Consider the following 12,819-nt stretch of genomic DNA (forward strand, 5'->3'; position numbering starts at 1 on the left):
AAATAAAACGTGAAGAGTGTCCCCTGCTCAAGTTTCTCATTCTTACTGATATTTTTCAGGTAAAGACACAGCCGTGGAGAAATGAAGCAAGTGTCTCTCATGACAAGTTTTCAGTTGAAAAGCCAGGGCTATTGCTTAGGACGACTTACCAATGATTAGTAGGTCAGGAGTAGGCGGGACGGGACCTGGATTCTGTTCTCGGGTGTTCTTCTTGTTACCTCAGGTGGATGCCCTGTACCCTTGAGCTTTTTACCTTCTGCTCTTCCATTTCCTCATACCTCTGGGTGAGAGATCATTGAAAAAGAATGAGCTCACAGGCAAAAAATAAAATGGCGCAACAAATTGTGCCATCTGTTTTCCTTGAACACAGAAATATCTTTAATGTCATTGTTCGCTCAGTTGTATAAAATACCGGCATCCGCTGATTTGTTGAGATGGACCTTGGGGCTTTCAGGGAAAGATATTATTTAAAGTAACCTGTATTATTCCCTTTACTGTTAAGCAACACATTTCCAATTTTTTTTTAAGATTTTATTTGTTTGTCAGAGAGAGAAAGAGAGAGAGAGAGAGAGAGAGAGAGCACAGGCAGGGGGAGGGGCAGAGGGAGAAGCAGGCTTCCTGCTGAGCAGGGAGCCCGATGTGGGGCTCGATCCCAGGACCAGGACCCTGGGATCACGACCTGAGCCGAAGGCAGACAATTAACGACTGAGCCACCCAGGCGCCCCAAATTCCATTTTTGATTCATTTGTAAAAGCAGGATTATAGGCAGCTCACAGCTTAAAAACCTCACTGTGGCAGCCTGAATAATGGTCCCCAAACACGTGCCCATCCTAATTCCCAAACCTGTGAATGTGCCTCTTCCATGGCACCTTAGTCTGTTTGGGCTGCTGTAACATTCCATAGACTGGGGGGCCTATAAACAACAGAAATGTATTTCTCACAGTTCTGGAGGCTGGGAAGTCCAAGATCAAAGTGCTGGCAGATTCAGGGTCTGGTGAGAGTTTGCTTCCTGGTTCACAGACGACTGTCTTCTGGCTGTGTCCTCCTATGGTGGAAGGACTGAGGGGGCTCTCGGGGACTTCTATAAAGGCACGAAACCCATTCGTGGTGGCTCTACCCTCGTAACTTAATCACCTCCCAAAGGCCCCCACCTCCTAATACCATCACACTGGGAATTAGATTTCAACATCTGAGTTTTGGGGGACACAAATGTTCAGCCTCTAGCTCATGGTAAAAGAGACTTTGCAGGTGTTATGAAATTAATCTGAAGCATCTTGAAATGGGGAGAGTATCCTGGATTTACCAGGTGGGCCTAATGTTATCACAAGAGTCCTCATAGGAGGGGGGCAGGAGGGTCAGAGGCAGAGAAAAGACATGAGGTTGCAGTCAGATGTTGGAGTGGTGTGCTTTGAAGATGGAAGGAGGGGCCACAGCCAAGAAATGTGGGTGGCCTCCAGAAAAGGCAAGGACACAGATTCTCCCCTAGAGTCTCCAGAATAAATACGGCACTGCCAAAACATTGATTTTTAGCCCCAAAGACCTCTGTGGGACTTTTGACCTCCAGAACTATAAGATAATACATTTATATAGTGTTAAGCAAAACAAACAAAAATAAACAAACAAACAAATAAATAAAAAGCACTGTTGGAGGTTCTTCCCTTGGCCCAGAAAATACAGGACGAGGTCATTAAACCAGAGAGAAGAGAGCAAGAGTCCTGAACCCCACAAGGTGAATGTTTTGTTTGACGGCAGCCTGGCCAGCTCTTAAAGAAATTAATGACCAAGGATGTGTGAGACATAGAAAAATTTCTTTCCCCCCGCCTAAGATTTTATTTATTTATTTATTTTGAGAGAGAGAGTGAGAGAGAGCATGAGCGGGAGGGGAGGCAGAGGCAGAGGGAGAAGCAGACCGCCTGCTAAGCAGAGCCCGAAGCAGGGCTTGATCTTAGGACCATGACCTGAGCCAAAGGCAGATGCTTAACCAACTGAGCCACCAGGCGCCCCTAGAAAAACTTTCAAAAGCTACAACTGTGCCAGGGTCACTCACCATGCAGACATGCACTTGGTGTTGATGAGGTGAAAGTGATTCTTGCCACCTTGGAAAATGACTACACTATTACTCAAGAATTACTTTCCTGAGAGTAGAGTAATTTCTCAGTGATTCTCTCTCACCCTTGATGGTGCCCTCTAGAGCTTTTTAAGTCAATACTTGACCTAAACACAAGAAGGTTTAAATAAATCTATGAAAAACAAGAAATTAATAATAATAAATCAACCTACTATGAGAAGCCATAAAACAAATGGTATCTTAATAACCAAAGGCAATTAAGGACAAATCCTGGACTATTACTTCTCCACACAGCACCTGTAAGAGGTAACATGGGTCACTGATTTGTTAGACTACTAGTTCTAGCTAGAAATGCTTTTCAAAAAGAGTAATTAGAAAAAGAGTGTAGAATAATGCCTTCTTCTCTTGAACTGCTCAAGTCCTAAAGATCCTATGAAATGAAGGTTGGTTGAATGTTTGAGCCGCTAATGAATATCTAGGTTCTAGGAGGGTCCATCTATTATTTATTGTTGATAACTAACAACATAGTTATTGATAGTAGTGTAATGACTAATGGCAGGTAATTAACAAGTTAATTATTAATATGGCATTATTAATAGAATAAACATTGTTATTAGGAAACTGGTCCTTAACTATGTCTCTCCTTCTCTCTGATTTATTCTAAGGGGTAAATATTTGTTTGCTTTATATCCATCGCATGACTCTACTACCAAGTTTTGTAAGCAACGCTCACTCTTGTTTAATGGAAAAGTAAATACTAATAATGTATTTTCCCCTTTTTTCAGTTTTTAGAATTGAGATAGAACTGACAAATGACACTGTTTGTTTCAGGTGCACACAAAATGATTTGACATATGTATATATTGTGAAATGATCACCACAATCAGTTCAGTGAACACGCATCACCCACACACTTACATTTTTTTTCTTAGGATGAAAACTTTTAAGATCTAGTCTTTTAGCAACTTTCAAATATACAACACAGTGTTGTTAACTATAGTCACCAGGCCGTACATTACATCCCCAAGACTTGTAACTGGACGTTTGTACCTTTTAATCACCTTCAAACTGTACAAACTTTTGGGAGGTGGGTGAAATGGGCAAAGGTGGTCAAATGTGGTATTTATGAGTAACCCTAAGGAGGATAATGTATAGTCTTTCCATTTTTATTCAAATAGAATGCAGAAGGTTACAGATGGTGACCGTAAAAATGTAGCAATAGACTTGGGCCGTGGAGGGGGTTTTTTGAGCTCTTAAGTGAAGAGTTTCTAGGGGGAAAACTGTCATTCCGAAGTCAAAAGAGGAGACACCCTGGGGGATGTGGGCTTTCCCTCCTCCCCCCAGACGAGGTGCGTCCCACTCAATGCTCCCTGTGCTCTCCCGCCTCCCAGCTTGGTCCCGCCCATTTTGCTTCTGCTTTTCTCCCTAGACCGTAAGATCCTCCAGGACAAGGGCCACTTTTATTCACCTGCACGTCTTCAGGCCTGGCATAACCCCAGGCATGTGGTAAGCGCTTTAACAGATGTTGGCTGAACAAATAAAATGTAAAGGGAAGTCTAAACATTTTTCCAGAGGAAGAGGAAATGAAAGTAGGAAGGCTGTTTAGGATCAGTTTTGTGCTTCTTAAAACCTAATCAGAGGCTGGACACTGCGTTTCAAGGGGTCATATTAGCAGTAATAAACCCAAATCCACTGGTTCTTGGCGCTAAGCATTGCTAAGGGCTTCCAGGGGCAGCTCATCTCCGTGCACAGGCGCACACACATTGTAGGCTGTCCCGTTGCCCCCGGCCAGGTATCTACTTGATGGACTCTGGAGTTGGGCGCAGGCAACCACATTTCCATTCATCAGTCCCCCAGTCCTCCACTTAACAGCTGTCGTTGGGAAAAGGAGCGGTCCTAATACTGTTCTCACCAGCTCCCTGCAGAGTCCTAGTGATGCACCTGAATCCTAGAGATACTCCTGGCCTACCACGTTCTCACCTCCCTGCAGAGTCCTAGTGATGCACCTGAATCCTAGAGATACTCCTGGCCTGAGGCAACGTAGAGGTGTGAGTGCTCACTTTCTCTCTTCCTGCTTTCCGAGAGAGCCTCAAGCAAGGCTGGTAGCACACTGTTGCACATAGTCCTGCTTAAATCAACCAGATGGGGCGCCTGGGTGGCTCAGTCGGTTAAGTGTCTGCCTTCAGGTCAGGTCATGATCCCAGGACCCCTGCTCAGTGGGGAGTCGGCTTCTCCATCCCCCTCTGCCCTTCCCCCTCTGCTTTTGTTCTGTCTCTGGCTTTCTCTTTCTCGAATAAATAAATAAAATCTTTTTTTTTTTCAAGATTTTATTTGAGAGAGAGAGAATGAGAGACAGAGAGCACGAGAGGGAAGAGGGTCAGAGGGAGAAGCAGACTCCCCGCTGAGCGGGGAGCCCGATGCGGGACTCGATCCCAGGACTCCAGGATCATGACCTGAGCCGAAGGCAGTCGCCCAACAAACTGAGCCACCCAGGCGCCCTAAATAAATAAAATCTTAAAAAATAAATCAACCAGATGAATAATTCCCTGCCCTAGGATACAGGCGTGGGTCTTGAGATCGGGCCAGGGGCACGTTTGAAGACAAGGTAGTTTGCAGTCCTAGGAATGATTGACTTGTGTGACTAAGGCTTTGTTTTTAGGTAAGCCTGTGGTTCTTCCCCTTCAACCTGAGAGGTAGCCTTCCCCATAAATTTCTCAGCCCAGCCTGCACACAGCTACCTGGTGTTCTGGCTGCTAGCCCTTCTCTTCCCCAAATGCTTCCAAGATGGGCCTGACATGGTGAATCTCAGTGGTGAACAAAATTTAGACTCAAGCTGGACATCTGTCCCTCCCCAATTCGCACTGTAAGTTTGACAGTGAAATCGGGGATGCATTTTGATTTTTCTGTAGGCTGCTCTTGATACAGCGACATCTGTTAGGAAGGAAGACAGAAACAACCCTCTTGGGGAACTGAGGTCTTCTCCTTCACGGGGTTATTTTGGACTATAGTGCTTAGCTGGTAGTATCCACTTCAAGTGTGTTAGCTGTTATCTTTCTGTGGTTTATGGGATTTACATGGGGCGTTACCTTCAAGCTCCCTGGGATGCAGGGAGTGGTTTGCTCAAACATAGCTCAAAAGGGCAGATCCTGCTGATGAGACCTGGGTGATGTCCTATGGACCACGGAGAGAAACTGGGTTCAAACCCCAGCTCTACCACTGTCTGCCTGTGTGAGCCATGGCTCTCTTTCCTGATGCAGAAAAGGGGAACAGTCACAGTACCCACTTCATAAGGTCGTTGTGAAGATTAGAATGAGTTACATAATGTCCAGAATAGGCAAATATAGAAACAACAGTAGATTAAGGGTTTCCAGGGGCTGGAGGACTTGGGGGAAAATGAGAAGGGACTACTGATGGGCACAGGGTTTCCTTTTGGGGTGATTAAGATGTTCTACAATTGGTTGTGGTGATAGTTGCACAACTCTGTGAACATACTAAAAACCACTAAATTGTATGTATACTTTAAACGGGTCAGTTGTATGGTATGTGAATGAAGCTATTATTAAAAAAGAGTCACATAGGGCGCCTGGGTGGCTCAGTTGGTTAAGCGACTGCCTTCGGTTCAGGTCATGATCCTGGAGTCCCGGGATCGAGTCCCGCATCGGGCTCCCTGCTCAGCAGGGAGTCTGCTTCTCCCTCTGACCCTCTTCCCTCTCGTGCTCTCTGTCTCTCATTCTCTCTCTCTCAAATAAATAAATCTTTAAAAAAATAAAAAAATAAAAATAAAAATAAAAGAGTTACATAAAATGCTTAGAACAGTGTCTCCACATCATAAATGTTGGCTGTTATTGGTATTATCATCAGAATGTGTTAGATTAGAACCTGTTCTCCCATTACTGAAGCCATACATTGTCCTTTTTAAGTTTTTTTTCGGGGGGGGAGCCCTAGCTTGTGAATCTTGGTTCTTGTATTAGTCAGGGTTCTCCAGAGAAACAGAACCAATAGGATGGAGAGATCTATATCAAATGTCTGTACCTACACCTATATTTCTCTATATAAGGTATATGTATAGAATATGTATTATATAATATGCATGAAATATATTTTAAAATATTTGCCTAATATGTGCGCATATACACACAGACATTTTCATCACAAAACGAGGAAATACTCATGCTAATTGCAGTCTTTGTTTCTGTAGTCACATGGTCATGGCTGGTACTTATAATTACTTACCTTCTTCTACTACTCATTCTATATTCCTTTTGTCTTCAGCAAGTGCTTCAACTGATCATGGTTCTTTACTTGGAGATATTCAAACCTTCATTTCTGAGGGGTCTGGGCCACTAGGAGTCCTTCCTGGACTGGATGGTGGTCATTTTCCTTTGACCTTAATCACAAGGCATGGTAATACTAAACGACACCCCCACGAATTTCTTGTATTCCAGACATTCTCCTTCTTATCTTCATTATTGAATAGCTACCCAGTTTGCTGCAACTTCCTTCTTTGCCTGTCGATTCATGAGGAGCCCAAAGTGGCTGGGTGGCAGGCTTGACTTCCGGTTCAGTGGAGTCATTGTTACGTCTCCTGGTAGAAGCATTCCTCCCTCTGGAACAGACCTCTAGGCTAGCAGAGTATAAAGGTGTGGGGACAGGAAGCAAAAATGTTGCTAGTGGGTCACTAGGGGTAATAGTGACTGGTGCCACTCCTATCTCCACCTCTTGATTCCTGGACCAGTGGGTCCAGGCTACCAGATAGAAGAACCATCTATTGGACACAGACTCGGAGCATCTATAGACTCTGGAGAACCTTGCTATAGCTCAACAGCATAGTACCACCTTGCTGTTCTGGCAAGCCAGCTGCTTCAGGACGGTGGGGAACATTCTAAGACCAATAAGCATGGGCCCTGGCTGTACTTCTTTGCTGTGAAGTGAGTTTCTTGATCAGAAGTGATGCCATGTGGAATACCATGGCAGGGCATAGGACCTTCTGTAAGTCCACGGATGGTAGTTTTGGCAGAAGCATTGCATGCAGGGAAGGCAAGTCTGTATCCAGAGTAAGTGTCTATTGCAGGAAAGACAAAACATTGCCCCTTCCATGATGGTGGAGGTTCAGTGGAAGGGACCTGCCACCAGGCAGCTGGTGGAACACTCCCGAGAAGGGTTCCATATCAAGGGCCAGTGTTGGTCTCTGCTGCTGGCTGATTGGGCACTCAGTGGTGGCTGTAACCAGGTCAGCCTTGTTGAGTAGAAGCCCATGTTGCTGAACACATGCATAACCTCCATCCCTGCCACCACAGACACTTTGTTCGTGAGCCCATGGGGCGATGACAAGAGTGCGTTGGGAAGGAAGCTGAGTGGTCTCCAAAGAACAAGTCATTCTGTCCACTTGATTATTAAAATCCTCCTCTGCTGAGGTCACTCTTTGGTGAGCATTCACATGAGACACAAATATCTTCACATTTTTTGCCCGTTCAGGGAGGTCTATCCACATACCTCTCTCTACATTAATTTCTTTGTCTCTAACTTTCCAATCATGTTCCTTCCAAGTCCCTGACCATGCATGGCTACAGACCATGAACTGGTACATGACTGCATGTATGGCCATTTCTCCTTCCAAGCGAAGTGCATAACCAGGTACTCTGCCCGACGTCCTACCCGTTGAGAGGATTTCCCCTAACATTACCTTTCAGGGGTGTCCCAGAGAGAGGCTGTAGGGTTGGTTGTAACTGTCCATTTTGGGGCAGTGCCTGTATATCTTACAGAACGGTCTGTAAACCAGGCCTGAGTCTTTTCTCTGTCAACTAATTATAGGGAACTCCCTATAAAGCCATAGGTGCAGCCTGGGGGAGAGAAGGCAGCGTAGCAGGAGTAGGGACCGTGGGTATTTGGACCACTCAATCATGTAGCTTTCCTGGGCCTTCAGAACCTGCTCCAGCCTGATCACAAATATACCACTTCCATTTGATGTTGGAGTGTTGCCAGGCACACCTACCTTTATGGCTTGGTGTGGCATAGAACACTTCCAGTTCACAGGCAGCTCAGGTTGCATGGTAACTTAATGGCCCATTGTCAAGTATTCAGCTTCTACTAGGGCCCCGTGGGAGGCCAAAAGCTGTTTCTCAAAAGCAGAGTGGTTATGTGTAGAAAATGGAAGGGTCTTGCTCCAAAATCTTAAAAGACTGTGCTCTGATTCACTGTTCCTCCACCTTCTTGTTATATTTGGGCCCTCAACAGTTTAGATGATGCTCACCCACGTTGGTAAGGGTGATCTTCTTGACTCAGTGTACGATCCAAGTGCTAATTACTTCCAGAAACCTACTCACAGACAGCCAGAAATAATGTTTGGCCAGCCATCTGAGCATCCTTTAACTCAGACAAGTTGACATAAAATTAACCGTCCCACATAGTAACCATTAGCTACACATAGTTATTTAAATTTAAACTAATTAAAATAAAAATTCAGTTTCTTAGTCAAGCTAGCCATATTTCAAAGACTCTTAATAGACTTAATAACCAGTGGCTACCATGTTGGACAGTGCAGATAGAGAACGTCTCCATCATTGTGGAAAATTCTAGTGGACAGGGCAGCTTCGGAGGATGAAAGAAATGAAATGATTGTCTGGTTTGGCAGAGATCATAAGATAAGGCAGTGGAACCACAAAGAGAAACACTCTTCTCTTAAATAATCCCAGAATATTCAATAATGGTAGGATGACAGAGAGGCAGGAAAGGTGGATAATGTTTTTAAAAAACTTCACCTGGCCTCTCTGGACATCCCTGCTTGGGTATGTGCATATAATTCCAGTTCCTCTCCCAACATCACGATTCTCAAAACCTCTTTCTGCACAGCTTCCTGCTAGGGTGGGGGCTCCCAACTTTGTTCTTGAAGTTGTTCAACCTTCTGTGAATATGAAGCAAGTCTTTTGACCTATCTCCGCCCATTTTTCTATGAATTAAATGAGGAACTGGGGAAAAGATAGGAAGATAAGCTGGTAGTTTATGTCCCTGCTTTAGGCAGAGTCACCTGCTTCCAAAGGCAAAGTTAGAATGATTCTATTTTCTGGAAAGATGTTGAGTGGATAGAGCTTGTAGGTCTCAGTTTTGTGCATGTGAACAATGAACTTTCTGGCCAATTCTGGTGGGGCTCCCATGGCCCTCTGTAATAACACTCATTGCTAACATTTACTGGGGTGTTACTGTGACCACGCACTATGCCAACCACTTTGTATACTTTATCTTGTAACCATCCTCTGAAGGGATTACTATTATTCATCTCTCCTTACAAGTCAGGAGGCAACTAGAGGCTAGATGACTGTTCAAGGTCACACAGCTTACATCTAGTGGAACCAAGATCTAACCCCAACTCAACTGACTGCAAGTTTGTGTGCAGAACTTTGGCACTGTGCTCTTTTCTGATCATGTCTCTGGTTTCGTGTTCTATGTTGGGTTTGCTCTATTTGCTGTCTGTCTTTCCTACAAGACTTGGAATGTCTTATGAGCAAAGTCAGTGCCTTCCTTTTTTGAAATGTGTAGTTGTTTTTAGCTACCAAGGCCCTTCCCAATTTTTGAGCTCCCTCCTTCCCCTGCCATTGTATAGTTTACCTCCCACTATGGAAGCATGAAAGGACAAGAAACACTCTTTGTCTCCAGCCACCAAGGCGTGGACATGGGACCTGGCTTGGCCAATCGCTTCTCCCATCTAGAATATTGAGCTAATGACACAGATGACAGTGAGATGAGCAGGCCTTGCTCATGGTGATGGTGGCATCCAGCAGTGACCTGTAGTGGCAGTGGGTAGCATTCCAACCAAGTGGTTTCTGCTAAAAAATGGTGGTTGTCCTCCTGCTTATTGGTTCTCCATAGCTGCTCCTTCTCCTGTCCATTTTCCAAGCCCATTTCCCCTGCTTCCCATCTGTTTCTTCCAGAATATTCTTGTTTGTTTCTGCTACCTACAACCAAGAGTCATAACTAACACAGTCATCTTTGCATACCCAAAGGGCAGGGTTGGTGCATCAGTAAATGTTCATTGAATGAATGAATGAAATCTTGTAAGCCATCAATGTACCTTATAGATGGATGGACAAAAGGAGGAAATAGGATAAGAATGAGTATGTTTTAAGAATTGTGGAAGGTAGGGGTGGGGGGAATAGTTTCCCATTTAAAGCCTTATTTTAATTTGCCTGATGTTATTGTAATGTAGGAGCTCTGACAAAGACAAGGCATGGGACATGAAGTATCCATTCTTAAAAGTGCAGTTAGAAAGGAAAAATCTGGGTGCCTGGGTGGCTTAGTTAGTTAAGTGTCCAACTCTTGATCTCAGATCAGGTCTTGACCTCAGGATTGTGAGTTCAAGGCCCCACGTTGGGCTCCATTCTGGGGTGGAGCCTCCTTAAAAAAAAGGAGGAGGAGAAGGAGAAGAAGAAAGGAAAAATCCCTCTGCTTAAATCTGGGGTGCAAGCCTTCAATTTTCTCTGAATCTTCCTATAAGATCCACTATGAGTCTCTTCAACAACTGGTTTTCAAACACAGTAACCTTGACCCCTCCAGGTTTCCTGTTACTCAGCTCACATGGTGACATACTTGCAAGAATTTGCCCTGTTTCGTTTCCTGCCAACTTTGATGAAGAGCAAGGAATATTATGGCTTCACCTTTTGTGAGTCATACCAAGACATTAGGAAAGGCTTTGAAAGGATTTTGTTCGGGCTGCCACCAAGAAGTATTTAATAAAATTAAGCCTCATTAATCAGCACTACAATACTCCAGAGGGTGTCCAAGTTGACATTTGACTTCACACAAAATAGAAAAATGTTCACCTCGGTAGCAATGCATCAAAACAGTTAATTATGCATTATTTTTGTGCTTTCAAAGTTGTTCTTTCCTTGAATGATTAATTATCTGATGGTCTAAACCATCTTAGTTTCTTAGTTTGGTTCTATACATTATTTACCCTTGTATCAGTCATGGGTCCCCATGAAATAGGAAGTACACTCAAGACTTTGCCTGCTGTTCATTTTATTTACCAGAGAGAGACAGAAAGAGAGAGAGAGAGAGAGAGAGAAACAAAGGGAGAGACAGAGACATCGGAATCCTGTACCTCTGCCCTTTGAATAGACTCCAAACTCCCAGTCGTGGCTTACCGGTCTTTGCAAAACTATTAGGGTCCCTCCTACATCCAGTTTTATCTTCTCATGCTGCACTTCTGCTTGCTTTTCTTCCAACACCTCTCTTACTGTCTTTGTAGTAAAGATATATTTCCTACTGTGTCATTTTCATTCCTTTGTCATTTCTTTTTGAGTTTTTGTTTTGCTGGTTGCCCAATGAACCTCTTACCATGTCAGAATCTAGTTCTGACTAATACAACTTGATCTCAGTAATAAACAAAATCTTTACTCCTATATAGCTTCATTCTCTTCCCTCCCTCCTTTGTGCTCTTATTGTCATACAGATTACATCTTTATTAATTAAGTGACATTGACACAGATTTATAATTATTGCTTGATGCAGTTGTCTTTCAGACCAGACAGGAGAATAAAAAGACTTACAAACAAAAATACATGAATACTGTCTTTTCTGTTTACTTATAAACTTGCCTTTACTTTATTTCTTCACGTGGGATCAGGTTACTATCTAGTATCATTTTATTTCAGCCTCAAGGACTCTGTCTGGTATGTCTTGCAGGGCAAGTTTGCTACTAATGAATTCTCTCAGTTTTTGATTTATCTGAGGATATCTTAATTTCTCCTTCATTTTTGCAGGATAGTTTTGCCAATATAGAAGATTGACACTTTTTTTCTCTTTTAGCACTCTGAATGTGTTGTATTGCTTCTGGCCTCCATGGTTTTAATGAGATATTAGCTATTCATCTTATTGAGGCTCCCTTGAATGTGATGGGTCAATTCTCTTTTGCTGCTTTTGAGATTCTCTCTTTGTCTTTCAAAGTTTGATTATGGTGTGTCTTGGTGTGGCCCTTTTTCTATTTATTCTCTGTGGAGTTTGTTGAGCTTCCTGGATATGCAGATTAATTTGTTAAATTGAATTTGGGGAGTTTTCAGCCATTATTCTTCAAATATTGTTTTTGCTCCTTTCTCTCCTCTCCTTCTGGGAGTCCTATTGTACATATGTTGGCACACTTAATGATATTCCAGAGGTCTCTAAGGCTCTGTTTACTTTTGCCCATTCATTTTTCTTTCTCTTCCTCAGACTGGATAATCTCAGTTGACCTCTCTTCAAGTTCTCAGAGTCTTTGTTATGCCTGATCAAATATATTGTTGACCTCCTCTAGTAAATTTTTTATTTCAGTTATTGTGCTTTTCAACTCTAAAATTTGTATTTGGTTCTTTTTGAAATAAATTTCATGTCTTAATATTTTCTGTTTGGTGAAACATTATTCTCAAACTTTTCTTTAGTTCTTTATAAATGTTTCAGTCAGCTCCTTGAACATATTGAAAGTAGCTGATTTATTTATTTTTTTAAAAAGATTTTTATTTATTTATTTGTCGAGAGAGAGAGAGAGAGGAGAGCACAAGCAAGGGGAGCAGCAGAGGGAGAGGGAGAAGCAGGCTCCTCACTGAGCAAGGAGCCTGATGTGGGACTCGATCCCAGGACCTTGGGATCATGACCTGAGCCGAAGGCAGACGCCCAACAGCTGAGCCACCCAGGCGTCTGAAAGTAGCTGATTTAAAGTCTGTCTAATGTCTGGGCTTCTTTAAGAGCAGTTTCTATTGATTGCTTTTTTCCTGTGCATGGTTATA

Source organism: Zalophus californianus, chromosome 17 (genome assembly GCF_009762305.2).
Source record: "Zalophus californianus isolate mZalCal1 chromosome 17, mZalCal1.pri.v2, whole genome shotgun sequence".
NCBI lineage: Eukaryota > Metazoa > Chordata > Mammalia > Carnivora > Otariidae > Zalophus > Zalophus californianus.